Source organism: Lates calcarifer, linkage group LG23 (genome assembly GCF_001640805.2).
Source record: "Lates calcarifer isolate ASB-BC8 linkage group LG23, TLL_Latcal_v3, whole genome shotgun sequence".
Lineage (NCBI taxonomy): Eukaryota > Metazoa > Chordata > Actinopteri > Centropomidae > Lates > Lates calcarifer.
The window spans coordinates 1-6,973 of NC_066855.1; positions in this window are offsets into that span (position 1 = coordinate 1).

Here is a 6,973-nt window from a genome sequence, read left to right on the forward strand (position 1 = left end):
GTTTAAGTATCCCGGGGTTCACAAGTGAGGGTAGGATGGAGCAGGAGATCAACGGGCCAATTGTACCAGACCGTTGTGCTGAAGAGGGAGCGGAGTCTTAATGGCGAGGCTCTCGATCTAAGGTCCAACCCTCACCTGTGGTCATGAGATCTGGGTAAAGACTGAAAGAATGAGATCGTGGGTACAAGCAGCCGAAATGAGTTTTCACAGGGTGTCTGGGCTCAAGCCTTCGTGTCGAAAGGTAAGGTAAGGTAAGGTTAAGGCAGTTCGAGCCTCTTGGGCGCCTTCCTTTGGAGGTTATCTGGCGGAAGAAGACCCTGGGGTAGATCCAGAACTGGCTTGAGGGATTACATATCCCATCTGGTTCTGGGACGCCTCAGGATCCCCAGCAACACCTAAGAAAATGTTGCCTAATGAGAAGGATGTCTGGAATACTCTGCTTAGTCTGCTGCCACCAAGACCCTGGGTAAGTATAAGAAAATGGATGGATGGATGTTTATTTAAATTTAAAGGCACCGTTAAACCTCAATGAACCTTCAGACTCACGGCTCCCTGAAGTGTATTTTACTGTCTCGTCTGTACCTGAAGCACAACGCCCACACCATTGCAGCCTTGCTCCCAGTCTGAACACCCACTAAACCCGCAAAAAACAAAACAAAAAAGCAAAGCTTTTAAAAGTGCAACTTCTCATGCAAAGCAGAGAGTAAAAGCAGAGAGTGAGATTTAAACATTATCTGAGAGTCATACAATAAGAGTATCAACAGGAGCTGAAAGAAGACAAAGCCAGGCTGTGCAGATTCCACAGATTTTTGGTCCAAAAAATGTCACAAATTAAGTAAAAATGTTCAGTTATTTTAGTGAATCAAAAGAAATGAATCACACACTCAAAGTGGAGAAACTGGAACCAGATAAAACTTTGGTTATTTTGCTTTAAAAATGACAGAAATGTTTAATTCTAACTTTAATCAGTTGACTAATGGAATCATTGTTGCAGCTCCTATCACAGACTTTTATTTTGAATAAGAACAACATCTGATTACTGCACCTGCTAAACTCTGAAAATAAAACCTGTGATAAAAAGCATTAAAACCTTCAAATCAAAAATAAAACTCACTGCATGACTCAATAATAAACTATTGATATTTCAGATGCTTATAAAAGGTAAAAAAATAAATGTAATTTGCAGGTTTATTTCCTGCATCAGCCTTCACCTCTGATCCAATTATTAACCAGTTTTCAGGAAAATGCAAACATGACTTGAGGTGGTAAATTACTACACAACAACACACACCTTAGTCTGAATAAGAAGAGGGAGAGAAGGGGGAGGGAGAGGGGGGAGGAATGACAGGAAAGCTGCACAGAGAGAGAAAGAGTACTGAAAGAGAGAGAGATGAAATGAGAGAGATCTTTCTAATGAGGCGATGAGTCAGAAAACTTTCAGTCACGACCGACACTACTCACGGCTGCAGTTATTGTTTGTGTGTGTGTGTGTGTGTGTGTGTGTGTGTGTGTGTATTGTAGAGGTTTGTCCTCACACACCCTCCATCCTGCTCGTACTGAACACACCTCACACAGGAGAGAGGCGCCTCCTCCTTTCACATCCAGCACAAATTACACAACTTCAAACACACACTTCTACCTGTGAGTGAGTGTCTGTGTGTGTGTGTGTGTGTGTGTGTGTGTGTGTGTGGTATCAACAGACAGATAATTAAATCTTTCTTTCTGTCCTCAACATGAATTCTGGAGGAAACAAATAAACACTGAGATTTTAAACAGGAGAATCAGGAGAATTGAAAATGTCCCTGAGTGACTGAAAAATCTAAGACACGAGTTTCCTCTTAAAGTTTCCTCATGAAGCTGCTGATTATTATTATCAGCAGGTTTCATAAACTGTTTGATGAATGAAACAAACACAAACGTGTTAAGAAACCACCTGCATGTTGATCTGATCTCTGTCACATTAAATCCTCTCATTCACTGAACCAGGAAACTAATTTTCCTCCCACAGACGAGCCATTTAAAGCTTCAGGTGAAGAGGAAAATGTGGAAATAAGTAACATTAACAACCAGGTGGAGCTGCGATACGTTCATTTAGTGTTTTAATTCATTTACACCAAAACAAAACAACATGGTTAACCTTCACCACCTGTCACTGAGTAACTGATGCTTTCATACAGGAAATAATCACATGAAGAAGCAATGTAAAGCTGCAACTAAGAATCTGCTCATTAATTCATCATTTTTCTCGTTGTGTTTTCTACGCTTTCTTTCGCTCTTTCAAACTCTCACTAACTTTCTAAAGAAAGGCTTTTGGAGAAGAGCTCAGAGCTAAATGAAATGACCAGTTGGAAGCTTAGTGGTGGAGACGTTGACGTCATGTGACTGTCACTAGATTTTTGTGAAGGGAACCAGGGCGATGCTAACTTCAGGATTGACTAGAGTATAATAGAGAATAAAGTAGAATCCAGTAGAATCAACACACTGATCACTTAATGTTGGACCAGTCCCAGCCTGGTCAGCTGCGAACACGAACTGATGAAGCCTCTTGGATGAGAGGTGAAACGTCTTCTAGACTACAACTAAGTCCAGTTGCTTTCGATTAAAACTTTCCTTGAGATAACTATGACCTGGATGAATGAGAATATTCACAGGCTATCCTGAGTCACCACAGTCCTGTAGATTTTCCTTTGATTTACATCTGTCTCTAATTCAGTCGTTTATATTGAATTATTTCCTCTGAGCGTTTAACCTTTGACATTAGAACATTTTCCACTGTCGTAACAATTTAAAACGGAGATGAGAAACAATGTGGTGAATGCAGACTGTTAGTTTGACCTGATTATTCTCAGTTTATACTGAAATATTAACCTTTTGAATTGAATTTTTGCTGACACAGATTGAAATATTTAAACAGTGAAAAATGTAAATGTAAAACTTCTTCAGAGGAGACGCAGAGCTGCAGCTTCTCCGCCGTTCATCAGCTCCACTAAACCTGCCTTTCCTCCGTCCTCTCCATTGCCATGGCAACACATAGCCAGAGGCCATTATTCTTAATGACCACCTTGGGGCCCCTCAGTGTATGTGTGTTGTACACTGCAAAGTGAGTCTACACACTCGAACAATTCCACTTCAATAAACCCCACGAGGTAAATGTCTAATATGCTGATGAGGCTGTGTGTGTGTGTGTGTGTGTGTGTGTGTGTACTCTGTGTGTGTGTTGTACTCTGTGTGTGTTATACATTGTGTTCTGCAGAGTGTCAGTGGAGCTGCAGATATATGAAACTGGTGAGCAGCGTTAAAGACGTCGACGCTGCAGAACGTTCTGATCCTTGAATCTGCCGCCCTGAAAATCACAGTGTTTCTCCATCTGACTAAACATGTTCTGTCCCGTCACAACACGTTCCACTTCCTCCACATCCATAGAGAAATAAATCATTAGATGAAGCAGAATCTGCTTCAGTTTGAGAGACAGAGGGAGGCTGAGTTGTTAACTGAAGACGATAACAACAATAACAATAAAGACGTGGAGTCGTCAGCGTATAGGCTGACATTAGCACTGAAAACACTGTCGTGGACCTGGACAGTAACACACAATAGGTCTTCTCGGCAAAACTGTTCCAGCTGTGGGGGAGCAAAGGGAAGGGAAACAAGAATGTCCCATGCTTACCCATTATCCTTTGAGCCCCACTTGCTCCCTATTCAAATCTATGGATCTAGTATAGTTAAGATGGCGGACGCTGGTGTTTGTAGGAGAGGGAGAACAGAGGAGGGATGAGAGAGATGAAGCCTTTGTGGACTGTGGATGCTTCAGCATCTTTTAGATCTGACGTGTGGGAGCATTTCAGTTTCCCAGAGTCACGAAATGAGAGGAGGAGTTTTTATTTCTCCCTCTGCTGGACATTTCTTATAATGGTCTGGGATGAGTGAGAATCAATCAGTCGTCACTGTGAACACAACTGTTATTAGCATTTCATCTGTTTCTGAGTTGTTTTAATTCAACTTAGGAGAAGTAATAACAGTACCAATATTAAATAAGACTTAAATGATCTGCAGAAGATGAGAGGTGTGTTTGGTGTGTTGTTTTTTTTACCACTGAACACCCGGCTGTGGCAGGTATTGATTCTTCATCTCCACACACACACACACACACACACACACACACACACAGTTAGTATCCAATGGTTAATCCTCCCACACCTCGGTCTGTCCTCATTCTGCCTCCTCTAGACGATTAATTTAACGTCAGCTTCGCTTCAGTGGAGCAAAACCTCACACACACATGAGTACTGTATGCTAAAAAATACAAGTGTCAGGTCCATTGAGCAGAATGAAAAGGCAGTTTGTGGAGTCTCTGGAGCTCAGCAGAGTGAACTGAGGAGATCCAAACAGAATGCACTCAGATCAGTATTTTACACACTGACAAGACACATGGTTCATAAGTCACACAAACACACCTCACAGGCTGCAGGCAGGCAGGCCACATCAGCAATCAACAAACGTCTCTGTAACTGTCCACAGTCGACGTGATCGTCAAGGTTCAGGTTTAAAGCAGTTTGTGAGGTTGATTTACTCATGTAAAGGATCTGAATACAGAGATGTCTAAGTCTAAGTCTAAGTCTAGATAAACCTTTTTATTAAAGAGTAAGATCCTTTTTGTTTAACCAGGAACAGCTGTTTTCTCAGAGCCAGACTCCACTGACAAAAACAGGAATTTCAACAAGTTGCTGCTGGATTACCACTCCCTCCACCTGTCAGTTTATTTGCGTCACTGGTGTGGTACTTTTACTTCAGTAAAGTATCTGATTACTTCTTCCACCACTGAAAGTCACACAGTAACACAGACACACTAACAGATGGAGGCAGTGGTATTCCAGCAGCTCCCAGTAAAGTTCCTGTTTTTGTCAAAGGAGTAATAGAAAGTGATGTTTGAATAAGTCTGAGCCTGACTACATCCACCTGAGCCTATGTCCACTTTAATGGACATACACTGATGAGGACAATTGTCCATTTTTGTCCCTATCAATCATTCATGAATAGGATGTAGGACAGGCTGCAAAAGACAAGTGGTTTAACTCTCCATAAGATTCCTGCTACAAATGATCTTAATGTAAAACTATTCTGCATGAACAAGACACTATTTAGAGGAAATATCACCAAGATATGAAACTTAAAAAAATTGATTTAGGAACTGGATTTTTAGGTCTTTGAAGGAGAAAATCGAGTTCAGTGATTTCAGTGAAGGACGGAGGCGGCAGCAGATCATGAAGAATATAAAGATGCAGTGTACTGAAATAGCTTTTCTGAGATTTTCTTGCTGCATAAAAGATCTTTTTATCTTCTTCATTCATCGCCTCAAAGAGCTCATGGCCATAAAAATCCATTAGTGCTGTCTGGATACAAACCATTCAATAAGAACAAAAAAAAAAAAACTACAACTTGACTCAAGGAGAGCTCTCTAACAATTACAATCAACCAAGATTTAAGTAACGCAGTGTAGGGAGGAGAAAAGTGAAGAGTCCACGATTAAGAACCTCTGGGTCTGTTCAACCTGACGTCGCGTTTCGTCAAAGTGAAAGACACATTTTACTGTCAGGCTGCAGCATCTGAGTGTCTAGAAAGTTTTATTTCTTATGAAACTGTTTTTCTTTTGTGAAAGACAGGCTCCAGAGTGGGTGGTGTTGAGTCAAGGATAAAAAGTTTTTCAGTTATGGATGCCTCCATCAGTTTCTGCTGGTCCTGATCCTGATCCGAGTTCTTTAATATTACATAACAGTGGCGTTTTCTGTGGTGTCGACCTTTCACTCACAGAGAGAATGATCGATTAAATAGTGTAGGACACAGTTTCAACACAACAAAACTTAATCCTCTTTTCACTAACAGCAGGATGAATTAAAAAGGTTTTAGGTGATTTTCAGAAAGTTCATTGGAACTAAAGGTCTGAATCAGTGGATGAACTGTTGTGTTTTAACTTTGGTTCAAATTTCTCAATAAAAGCCAGAACACTGCAGACAGTAAACACAGGAGGACGACCCTGAAGAAGCTCTTTTCACTTTGAACATCAAGAAGACAATGTGCTTCACTGTGGTGCTGCAACAGCAACAACAGTCACATAATTGTAAGCAAAATATGCAGGTTCAGCTTGTCACAGTTGAAAATGTGGTCCTTTCTTTGAGCTTAACTGACTTGTAAAATGAAAGTTATAATGAGTATTTTTCACCATTCTCTGACATTTGATAGACAAAACAATTAATCAATTAATTGATTACATAATCTACAGATAGTTACAGATTATTCTCCAGATGACTACTAGCAAAAGTTAATTAGAATAATTAGAATAACAACCTGAGCCTGCCTACATCCACCCATCGCCACATAGCCAGCATTAGCATTAACAGCTGTTAATGCTAACCAGTCTAAAAGAACATGTTGAGCTCATCTAAACCACTTCTACTTCTATCTATCTTTTCCTCTACATAAGTTACCATGCTAACCAGCTAACCGTCTGTCTCACTTTCCGACAGTGACTCACTGTAGCATCCAGACTGTCCTGAAGAGGTAGTGCTGCTCAGAGGAAATATTCAAACTGGTACAACGATGGCTGAAGTAGTAACAACCATCACCACCACCCGTTCCCAGCAAGAAACCACATCCAGCAGCTGAGATATAAGTCTTTAGAAGGTCTTGTTTTAGTCCACACCTGAGTATTGATGTTTCGTTTCAAATGAATCGTACCAGTGGGGGAAAACAAACAAACACATTTATCCAAACCACTGTGAGCTTACTTAAGAGTCCACAGTTTCTTTACCCATCTAAAAATATCCAATGTATTTCATTTCACTGGGTGAAAATAGAAAACAATAGGAACACTGACATAATCTGGTTTCTTTTATCATTCTCTCAGGAAAATACAGGAGAGGTCATGACTCCTGTTTTATTGAATTATGACTTATTTCTCAGGGCTCCGGGAAATATA